Source organism: Pleurodeles waltl, chromosome 6 (genome assembly GCF_031143425.1).
Source record: "Pleurodeles waltl isolate 20211129_DDA chromosome 6, aPleWal1.hap1.20221129, whole genome shotgun sequence".
In the NCBI taxonomy this organism is placed as follows: Eukaryota; Metazoa; Chordata; class Amphibia; order Caudata; family Salamandridae; genus Pleurodeles; species Pleurodeles waltl.
The window spans coordinates 374,514,018-374,526,588 of record NC_090445.1 but is presented as its reverse complement, the minus strand read 5'-3'; positions in this window follow the sequence as shown (position 1 = coordinate 374,526,588).

Here is a 12,571-nt window from a genome sequence, read left to right as displayed (position 1 = left end):
GCCAAGATTTCTGCCGCGGCCGCACCACCATGGAAACCCTAGTGGAAACAAACTCTATAAAAGGAGACACTCACCTCCAGGAAGCCATACACGTCCGGAGCTGCCATGGAACCACAACTAGACGTCATCCCCAGGCTCCTGATTGCAGAAAGACTACGGAATCTTCTCCGACGACGATATTGTTACAGTTTGTCCACTTAAACAACATACCATCGGGAAGAGGGTGTGAGGGTGACACACACACATAACTACACTGACACGCACACTTGAATACAGCCACACTGACAACCGCACATACACAGTACACATACTACAGCCAGCACACACACACACACACACGTCAAATACACACATTTATGCACGGAAACACAGCACAGTCTCACACAATAACACACAACACCACAACACATCACAACAACACCACAACTGTACCATTGTCAACACATTGGCAAACACTCACAATAGACACTACCGTGGGACACATCACACATACAACACAACCTACAACCAACACGGAACAAACACACACATTTACACAATCAGACAAATTACCAATCAACACACACATCACACACACAGCACATCGTACCTATCTTCACATGCACCAAACACGCACACTCACAGAGTCAAAGCACACAAAGCTACACAAAACAGCAACAAACACATGTCAATACAAACGCCACACAATACAATCACAACAACATGTCTGATCATACACATGCCCATCACATAACACACACCCTATCCCTGTGAGACAAAAGCACTGCGCCCACCCACACATACTGGCCGTACAATACAGGAACACCAAGCACCACACACAAGTCCTGACATAAAACCAATGTCAGCCAGGAACAACTCCTGCCTAGTAAAGGAAATGCAGGACAAATATTTAACCAGGAAACCAACAAGTGTATTTGAACAACATTTTTAGTAAAGCCAAACGCCAGAGACCAGTCCATAGTGTAAATAATGTGCACCAAAGGCACATATTGATGCCTCTAACTTGACTCCCAACTGCCATGTATGACATGTCGCTGCGCGCGGCACGAGCCGAACATTCAGCTAGGGACGTGGCGCGCGGCAATAGGACGCGCCCCTGCACTTTTTGATCTTTGTCGAGGCCCCAAATTGGGCATGGGGCCTTGCTACAGACTTGGCGCGACACGCCCGCTAGTTTCCTGCCTCTCCCCACTCTCTGATTTTTCCCCCACTTACCTTCTGTTTTTTAATTTCTTCTTTTCTGTCTTCCTCATTTCTTCCTGACTTTATGCCTTTTTTTCATGTCCATGATTCCCTTCTCTTTCCCAGCATGCCTTTCTTTTCCCTGCATACCTTTGGAGCCTTACTTAATATGGTGCCTTTCCTATGGAATTCTATGTTATGTTCCCAATCCAATATGGTGTCTTTTACTTCCTGCCGGTCGCTTCCTGTTCTTTGGGTATGTAAGGTGTGTGATTTCTATCCTCTTTGCGCTGCAACACTTCCTGCTTCCAGCTTTTTTCTTTGTCATTTTTGCCTTTTGTTCAGATTTATTTTTACTTTTTGTTTTTTTGTTTCAGGAGTTCCTATTTGAGGTTTTTCCCCTTTTGGGGTTTTTTCCCTCCGGGACTCCTTCTGGAGGGCACGGACTGCCTTTGGTGCTGTTGGCAATTACCTGATGGTCATGAAGAAAGGACCCTGGCATTATTAGATTGTGGAGCTAGTGGCATTTATATGGATATGACCTGTGCTAAAACACTAAAAATTCCAATACTGTCTAAAGACGTTCCAGAACAAGTGCATACTGTAGATGGATCCCTATTATCCTCCGGTCCTGTTATTAATACCACTTCGATTTTAGGTCTAAACTTTGGGAAACACCAGGAACATACATGTCTCTTTTGATTTAATTTCCTCCCCCAATCATTCTAGAATCCTAGGAATCCTATGATTCATAAGACACATTCCGTATATTAACTGGGAAACCAGAACCATTTCTTTGTCTTCTAAGTTCTGTCACGATCATTGTTATGCCTCTGACACCTATTGGTCTCCCAGAAAGATAATAACCTCAGAACCAAATGTAGGACTTTCCATAAATTCAGTCCAGGAGGTACCAAGCCAATATTTGGAATTTCTAAACGTATTTCAAAAACCATCAAAGCCCGTACTACCTCCACACAGAGACTATCATTGTACCATTCCCCTGGAACCTGGAGCAATTGTTCCTTGTGGGAGAATGTATTCTCTCACTGAATCAGAAAGAAAGATTCTCAAGGATTATCTTCAAGAAAATCTACAGAGTGGTCTTATTACACCATCTTCTTCTCCGACGGGGGCTCCCTTCTTCTTTGTACCGCAAAAGATGAAAGATCTTCGTCCCTGTATAGACTTCCGTGGATTAAATAAAATCACCATAAAAGATCGATATCCACTACCCCTCATTAACCCCTTCGCTGCCAGGCCTTTTCCCCCTCCTGTGCCAGGCCTTTTTTTGCCTATTTGGGGCAGTTCGCGCTTAGGCCCTCATAACTTTTTGTCCACATAAGCTAACCAAGACAAATTTGCGTCCTTTTTTTCCAACATCCTAGGGATTCTAGAGGTACCCAGACTTTGTGGGTTCCCTTGAAGGAGGCCAAGAAATTGGCCAAAATACAGTGAAAATTTCTTTTTTTTTCAAATAAATTGGAAAAAGTGGCTGCAGAAGAAGGCTTGTGGTTTTTCCCCTGAAAATGGCATCAACAAATGGTTTGCGGTGCTAAACTCAGCAGCTTCCCAGCTTTCAGGAACAGGCAGACTTGAATCAGAAAACCCAATTTTTCAACACAATTTTGGCATTTTACTGGGACATACCCCATTTTTGCAATTTTTTGTGCTTTCAGCCTCCTTCCAGTCAGTGACAGAAATGGGCATGAAACCAAAGCTGGATCCCAGAAACCTAAACATCTCTGAAAAGTAGACAAAATTCTGAATTCAGCAAGGGGTCATTTGTGTAGATCCTACAAGGGTTTCCTACAGAAAATAACAACTGAAAAAGAAAAATATTGAAATTGAGGTGAAAAAAACATAAATGTTTCTCTACGTTTTACTCTATAACTTTTCCCTGCAATGTCAGATTATCGAAAGCAATATACAGTTACGTCTGCTGGACTCCTCTGGTTGCGGGGATATATAGGGCTTGTAGGTTCATCAAGAACCCAAGGAACCCAGAGCCAATAAATGAGCTGCACCCTGACGTGCGTTTTCATTCTATACCGGGTATACAGCAATTCATTTGCTGAAATATAAAGAGTTAAAAATTGCTATCAAGAAAACCTTTGTATTTCCAAAAAGGGCACAAGATAAGGTGTTGAGGAGCAGTGGTTATTTGCACATATCTGAATTCCGGGGTGACCAAACTAGCATGTGAATTACAGGGCATTTCTCAAATAGATGTCTTTTTTACACACTGTCCTATATTTGGAAGGAAAAAATGTAGAGAAAGGCAAGGGGCAATAACACTTGTTTTGCTAATCTATGTTCCCCCAAGTCTCCCGATAAAAAAGATACCTCACTTGTGTGGGTAGGCCTAGCGCCCGCGACAGGAAACGCCCCAAAGCGCAACGTGGACACATCCACATTTTTGGAAGAAAACAGAGGTGTTTTTTGTGAAGTGCCTACCTGTAGATTTTGTCCTCTAGCTCAGCCGGCACCTAGGGAAACCTACCAAACCTGTGCATTTCTGAAAACTAGAGACCTAGGGGAATCCAAGGAGGGGTGACTTGCGGGGCTCGGACCAGGTTCTGTTACCCAGAATCCTTTGCAAACCTCAAAATGTGGCTAAAAAAACACATGTTCCTCACATTTCTGTGGCAGAAAGTTCTGGAATCTGAGAGGAGCCACAAATTTCCTTCCACCCAGCGTTCCCCCAAGTCTCCCGATAAAAATGATACCTCACTTGTGTGGGTAGGCAAAGCGCCCGCGACGGGAAACGCCCCAAAGCGCAACGTGGACACATCCAAATTTTTGGAAGACAACAGAGGTGTTTTTTGCGAAGTGCCTACCTGTAGATTTTGGCCTCTAGCTCAGCCGGCACCTAGGGAAACCTACCAAACCTGTGCATTTCTGAAAACTAGAGACCTAGGGGAAAACAAGATGGGGTGACTTGCGGGGCTCGGGCCAGGTTCTGTTACCCAGAATCCTTTGCAAACCTCAAAATTTGGCTAAAAAAACACGTTACTCACATTTCTGTGGCAAAATGTTCTGGAATCTGAGAGGAGCCACAAATTTCCTTCCACCCAGCGTTTCCCCAAGTCTCCCGATAAAAATGATACCTTACTTGTGTGGGTAGGACTAGCGCCCACGAAAGGAAAGGGCCCAAAACACAACGTGGACACATCACATTTTTTTATAAAAAGCAGTGCCTACCTGTGGATTTTGGCCTGTAGCTCAGCCGGCACCTGAGGAAACCTAGCAAACCAGTGCATTTTTGAAAACTAGAAACCCAGGGGAATCCAAGATGGGGTGACTTGCGGGGCTCTGACCAGGTTATGTTACCCAGAATCCTTTGCAAACATCAAAATTTGGCCCAAAAAACACTTTTTCCTCTCATTTCGGTGACAGAAAGTTCTGGAATCTGAGAGGAGCCACAAATTTCCTTCCACCCAGCGTTCCCCTAAGTCTCTTGATAAAAATGGTACCTCACTTCTGTGGGTAGGCCTAGCGCCCACAAAAGGAAATGGCCCAAAACACAACGTGGACACAACATATTTTTTCACAGAAAACAGAGGTGTTTTTTGCAAGGTGCCTACCTGTGGTGTTTGGCCTGTAGCTCAGCCGGCCCCACGGGGGGGGCAGAAATGCCCTAAAATAAATTTGCCCCCCCACCCTCCCCCGCCGGGAGCGACCCTTGCCTACGGGGTCGCTCCCCCTGCGTGACATTGGCGCCTAAAAACAAATCCCTGGTGCCTAGTGTTTTCTGCCCCCTTGGGCGCAGATTGACCTAAACTCTGCCAATCTGCCCCCAGGGGGGCAGAAATGGTCTAAATACAATTTGCCCCCCTGGGGAGCGACCCTTGCCTGATGGGTCACTCCCCATCTCTAAAAAAACAAACAAACAAAAAAAAAAAACACAAAACAAAATTTGCCCTGGCGCCTAGAGGTTTCTGCCCCCCCCGGGGGCAGATCGGCCTAATAAGAGGCCGATCTGCCCCCGGGGGGGGGGGGGCAGAAATGGCCTAAAATAAATTTCTCCCTCCCAACCCCCACCCCCCCTCGGGAGCGACCCTTGCCTACGGGGTCGCTCCCCCTGCGTGACATTGGCGCCAAAAAACAAATCCCCGGTGCCTAGTGGTTTCTGCCCCCTTGGGGGCAGATTGACCTAAAATCTGCCAATCTGCCCCCAAGGGGGGCAGGAATGGCCTAAATACAATTTGCCCCCCAGGGGTGCGACCCTTGCCTGATGGGTCGCTCCCCATCTCTAAAAAAACAAACAAACAAACAAACAAAAAAAAAAACAAAAAAAATCCCCTGGCGCCTAGAGGTTTCTACCCCCCCCCCCCCCGGAGGCAGATCGCCCTAATAATAGGCCGATCTGCCCCCAGGGGGGGCAGAAATGGCCTAAAATAAATGTCTACCCCCCCAACCCCCACCCCCCCCGGGAGCGACCCTTGCCTACGGGGTCGCTCCCCCTGCGTGACATTGGCGCCAAAAAACAAATCCCCGGTGCCTAGTGGTTTCTGCCCCCTTGGGGGCAGATTGACCTAAAATCAGCCAATCTGCCCCCAAGGGGGGCAGAAATGGCCTAAATACAATTTGTCCCCCAGGGGAGCGACTCTTGCCTGATGGATCGCTCCCCATCTCTAAAAAAACAAACAAAGAAAAAAATGTTTTTACCCTGGCGCCTATAGGTTTCTGCCCCCAGGGGGGGGCAGAAATGGCCTAAAATAAATTTGCCCCCCAACCCCCACCCCCACCCCACGGGAGCCACCGTTGCCTACGGGGTCGCTCCCTCTGCGTGACATTGGCGCCAAAAAACAAATCCCCGGTGCCTAGTGGTTTCTGCCCCCTTGGGGGAAGATTGACCTAAACTCTGCCAATCTGCCCCCAGGGGGGCAGAAATGGTCTAAATACAATTTGCCCCCCCTGGAGAGCGACCCTTGCCTGATGGGTTGCTCCCCATCTCTAAAAAAACAAACAAAAAAACACAATTTTTTTTTTGCCCTGGCGCCTAGAGGTTTCTGCCCCCCCCCCGGGGCCAGATCGGCCTAATAATAGGCCGATAGAAATGGCCTAAAATAAATTTCACCCCCTCCCCCCCCCCCGGAGCGACTCTTGCCTACGGGGTCGCTCCCCCTGCGTGACATTGGCGCTAAAAAACAAATCCCCGGTGCCTAGTGGTTTCTGCCCCCTTGGGGGCAGATTGACCTAAAACCAGCCAATCTGCCCCCTTGCCTAAGGGGTCGCTCCCCACCTAAAAAAAAAAAAAATTAAACATTAAAAAAAAAAAAAAAATGGTCCCTGGTGCCTAGAGGTTTCTGCCCCCCCTGGGGGCAGAAAAGGCCTTCCTGAAAAAATGCCCCCCATGGGAGCGACCCTTGCCCAAGGGGTCGCTCCCTTATGTGAAGATTAGTAAAAAAAAAAATCCCTGGTGTCTAGTGGGGTTTCAAAAGCCGGATTGCAAGCAATCTGGCTTTTGAAACCCTCAGAGAGACTTCAAAGGGAAGGAAATACTTTTCCTTCCCTTTGAAGCCCCTCCGGGCCTCCCAAGTGATTGAAAGAGAAATGCTTTTGCATTTCTTTTTCAATTGCGCTGGAAGCAGAGCTTCCAGCGCGGCGAGGGAGGCCCCTGTGACTAATCAGCGCGCGCGCTCGCGCTGACGTCACAGGGGGGGGTGTGGGGGGTCGGGGGTGGAAGGGGAAGGTCTTCCCCCTTCCATCCCCGACTTGGAGGGGGGTGCACGGGGGCGCGCTAGCACGCCCCCAAGTTCCCTTGTGCCATGGACGAGATGATCTCGTCCAAGGCACAGGGGAACTGTAGCCTTGGACGAGATCATCTCGTCCAAGGCACAGAAGAGGTTAAAGATATTTTGGAGGCTGTCAGAGGGGCACAAAGGTTCACAAAATTAGATCTTTGCAGAGCCTATAATCTCTTGCGCATTAAGGAGAGAGATGAGTGGAAAACTACCTTTTGGACTCCTTTTGGACATTATGAATATAAGGTAATGCCTTTTGGCTTAACAAACGCCCCCTCAGTGTTTCAAAGATTTATGGATTTCATATTCTCCGACTTGTTAAACCACACTGTAGTGATTTATTTAGACGATATCCTCAACTATTCCAGATGCCCTGAACTTCATCCCACACACGTTAATCAAGTCTTAAATAGACTCAGGCAACATCAACTTTACTGTAAACCGGAGAAATGCGAATTTGATAAGACTGAGGTAAAGTATTTAGGCTATCATGTCTGTCCAATTGGTATCTCTATGGATCCGGAAAAGGTTCAAGCCGTTCTAGATAGGCTATCCCCTTCATCAATCAACGAAACTCAATGTTTCTTAGGGCTGGCCAACTTCTACCGTCAATTTATCCTGGACTTTGCGAAACAAACCAGTCAAATTACACAAACTCTCAAAAAAGAGTGTCTGCGAAATGGTTAATCTGGACAGACATGGATGAGACTGCTTTTTAAAACCTAAAACAGGCCTTCACTCAAGCACCCATACTGAGACATCCGGACACCAATAAACAATTTATAGTTGTTACGGACGCTTCCGAAAGAGCCATCGGGGCAGTATTACTACAACAACAAGACGACAATGGTTTAGAACATCACATCTTTTATCTAGCCCATGTGCTCTCTGATTCTGAACAGAATAAAGGGAAATGTTGGCTCTAAAAACTGCCTGCCAAGAGTGGAGACAATTCATCATGGGTTCTAAGGAACCTTTTGAAGTAAGAATGGACCATCGTAATCTGCAATGCTTACGCAATTTTCAGTGTTGAAACAGTCAACAGGCTCGTTGGGCCTTTTTCTTTAGTCTGTACGATTTCTATGTTACCTATATTCCAGGATCTCAAAACATTTTGGCCGATACCCTATCTTGCCTTTATCCTGACAGTTCTAATACCCCGTCACAATATCTACTTGAACCAGACAAGATAATTGATGTAGTCCAGTCATTCCTAGCTGAAGTACAATCTGAATATTCAACCCTTTCAGAACAAGGACTAAAGGATCTGTGTCCCAAGAAACATGAACATAAAAAATACTACTATTACAAGGACACCTTATTTCTACCTTCTAAAAAAGTGCAAGAAAAGGCACTTCAGATGTGTCATGATTCCCCAGTAGCTGGTCATCGGGGTATTAAAGCCACGCAGGAGTTACTTCTCAGCTCTTTTTGGTGGCCTACACTGAAAAAAGACACCAAAAAATATGTGAAATCTTGTCCTATTTGTGCCAACGTGAAAGTACCCTATACTAGGCCTGCAGGACTACGTCAACCAATACCAGTTTCACCATCCCCTTGGCACACAATATCAACCGACTTTATGTGCTCATTACCTCCATCAGCAGGAAACAGAGTTATAATGGGGTTATGTGTTCCTTGCAGATCTTTGACCCTTTGCACTTCCCACATTGTCACAGCTTTGTTTCCATCACTTCATAGACTGACCTGGCATAGGGAGTTGAAAATGTGTTAAGCCGGTACTTAACCCCATGTGGCTGCTGTGCTGCCCTCAAACGCCCATTCAACACAGGGTAGGCCACTGCCAATTTATGGGCCATTAGTGGGGTTAAGGTCTGAGGGCACCCCTTCTTCCTTGGGAGGACATCCCCAGCTGGGCCTCTGCGGTCTTCCGGGCCACGCGTCTCAGGTCTTCCCATTGCTTCTTATGGAGAGTGCTCTGTCGGTGTGTGGACCCCCAGGGTCCACACTTTCTTGCCGATGACATGCCAGATCCATTTTTTCTGTGGGCGTTGACTTGCATGGATGACAGTAAAAAGGAGAAAGTATATCCACATGCACATCCCAAAACAGGAAGGGTGAAACTAAAGCTTGTACAAGGAGTCATACATAGACTTCCTCCAACATCCCCTTCTATGTGTAATGACCATCTGCAGACAGGCCATGGGTGAAGTTGAGTCAGGCATACGACATGCATAGACTGTTCCAGGTCTTGGCTAGAAACATATGACTAGGCCACAATCATGTCTTTAAACATGCTATAAGTATTCATCTACCCACACATCATCCCAGTCCTTCATTCCATCCACATTTCATCAACATCATCATAAGCTCAACATTTCATACATTGGTATTGTTATGCACTTACCTGCTCCTCTGGTGCACCACAGAGCTGTTCATATAGGGGTAGAACCTCCTCCACATGCTTGGCCAGCTCTTCCAGAGAGAAGGCAGGAGCCCTGTTACTTGCAGGACATGGCATGATTGCTGCCAGACGCAGTACACAGCAGCTCAGGTCGTGGAGGTCTTGCTGGCACCAGTGTCAGGCATCAACTGAGAGATTCAGCAGAAGATGGCGGTCATACCTGGCACATAAAGGACCGTCACTGCAAGCAGATGTAACCATTGGCTCAAGTCCACCAAAGCAATGTGTTCCAATGGCAATGTCCACTGCAGTTGTGACCATCTACCACCATGATGACACCCGCTGGCGAAGTTAGGTCACTTCCTCATGCAGGGGTGTGGAATTTATTAAAATATCTACTTGTCCACGGGACAGGTTGCTTCTCAAATCTACTTGTCCTGTAAAAAGATCTACTTGTCCCTTTGGTGCCATGTAGTGTGGCGCCAAATTATGGCAGCAATCTCATTATGTAAGAGCTCTGATAATAGCCTCTCTGATTATGCCAGGGCTACTACCATAGTAGGGCTTGAATACTTGCAGTTTCAATCCCTACTGTAGCAATTTCCTTATTTTTCCACCTTTCTGCAGATCTGCATACTGGGGCTGGAGGAAGCAGTAAGCAATAGTTCCAGGGCTGGAATGCCTTTGAGTCTGCAAACCTACTAACCTGCATGTTTTAAAGATCTTCACCAGCTTCTCTCTAATATTTTCCCATAATAAGAAAGGTTGGACATTTACTCCTGACAATGGCAGAATTAGAACTTCTTCCAGGGTTGGGAAGAAAGTGGCTGGAGGGAAAATGAACTTGCAAATGTTCAATAGATTTTCACATGAGCAAATCTACACATGCGTATTTACCCATGCTAAAATACAGTTCACAAATATTTTATAGGGGTACGACATATACCATGGGTGCACTTTTGTGACTTTCTTTAAGAATTTGGGGCCACATGTAGGTAGGTTCAGATTTGCGACCCGCAAATTGCGAGTCGCAAATCCGAATGTAGGATGGTGTCCCTGACACAATCTGTGATTCGCAAGGGCTTCGCAAATGCACACCTCAGGAATAATCATGAGGTGGGTCGCAATTTGCGACCCCCTTGCGAATGGCGGCCTCACAGGGATGGTGGCCTGCTGGAGACAGCAGACCACCATGTCTGTGACTGCTTTTCAATAAAGCAGTTTATTTTTTTTTGTAATGCAGCCCGTTTTCCTTAAAGGAAAACGAGATGCATTACAAAAACAAAAAATGAAACGTTTTCGTTTAATTTTTTTAGAGCAGGCAGTGGTCCTGCGGACCACTGCCTGCTCTGAAAAAATGTTTACAGTGACATTCACAATGGGGAAGGGGTCCCAGGGGGACCCCTTCCCTTTTGTGAAAGTGTTAGCACCCATTTGAAATGGGTGCAAACTGTGATTGGTTTGCGCCCGCGTTCGGAAAACAATCCTACATTGCACTGCGAGTCGCAATTAGGAAGGGAACACCCCTTCCTAATTGCGAGTCGCAAACCCGTTTTGCGATTCGGTAACCAGGTTACCGAATCGCAAAACTGGGTTTGTGCATCGCAATGTGCTTTTTGCACGTCGCAAACAGCGAAAGTCGCTGTTTGCGACATGCAAAAAGCTACCTACATGTGGGTCTTGGTCCCTAATTAGGTCTGGTGTTAAAGACATTTTGTTTTTATTGAACTTCTATTTCTCTCTCTTTCGGCTGGCTTTACTGTGAGTGATCGCATTCTTCTCTTCCACAAGGAGCATATTGGCACACAAAGTAGTTTTGTTCAGTGTCAGGAACTGCAGTGGCAATCAGTGACGTAACGAAACTGGAGGGTGCCCCTTTGCAAAAACATGGAGGAGCCCCCTCTCCAGACTCACTCAGGGCAGGTGCTGTGCTGAAGGGGCCCCCTGGAGGGCGGCTGCGGGGCCTTTGTTATGCCACTGGTGGCAATGTGTGCTTTTAGAGTTCAAAAACGTTTTGGTTTTTTTTTGCCAGTGTTTGTTACAATGTTGAGGGCCTGGTAGCTCCCACAACAATAAAGTGTTACAAAAGCCATGTCAAAACAAGACACGCATTGATGAAACTAAAAGACTTATAAAAATATGTCAGATCAGTTGGCTTTGTCAGTGTTTGTTTATTTTCATGCTTCCCATAATCGTGTTGAAAATGGTTACACTGATTTTCCATTAGAAATATTTTTGGGAAATACTAGCATGCATCAAAACATTTTACTAAATTACACTTCATTTGCATCTAATCAGAGAGCATTCTGGGAGCATTATACTTAGCCTCATAGCCTAAACTTTTCAAACATGTGTATACACGTTTTTTTTATTTGTACTGGAACCAACGTCAGTAGTGAAGTGTGACCTTAAAACATTTATTTACAGCACTCACCCTAATAATGAAGGTTTTCAAATAATGAACCATAAATACAAGTTTGAACAGCATTATCTTTTGGAAACACATTACCTCAGCTGTAGAGAGTTCCACTCTCTGTAAACAGGCAGCCAAAGGGTTTGTGCTGCAGAGGGTTGGGCCTACTTGTCCCAAGGACAAAGTAAACATAAAAACTTGTTGCCCTTGACCCCAAACAAGATGTCCCGGGCGTCGGCGATAGGAATTCCACATCCCTGTCATGTCAAGAACAGTAGGTCAGACAGCTGCCATTTTGTGTCTCATATATGCACGTTAAGGTTATGATAGTTGTGTCATTGACTAAGATTCTGATTTGTGATAATGTGTCAACAGCTGGCTTAATGCAAACATGTTGCAATGTGCTTGTAATATGTTTAGGATGTGAAAATGAAGTATCCAGAGTTATGTACATGAAACAGTATTGTCAGCAGAGTAATGACGATCTGAACACAGTATAGTTGTTCCAAATATGTGACACATGTTAAGGAAGTTGATGTCACTTTTACAGTCAGTGGCATGTTTCGCCATTAAAATAACATGCTAGGGGTAAGGGGATCTGATTACAGTGTTTAGGCAAATGTTGGCTAGGTATGTGATGAGTACAACCTTGTCACTGTTTTATGTGACATAATGTAGCTTTATCAGTGAAGTTGGTGTGATCATACTTATGATGTATAGATTGAGTCATACACATACTTTCGTTTTGTTCCAAATAGTTACACTGGCATGAGAAGAGCAAGACAACCTCCAGTGTACCGTCCACTAGCAGACCTGCACACAATGGAGAAGCGACATGTCATTCAAATATATCACCTGGAT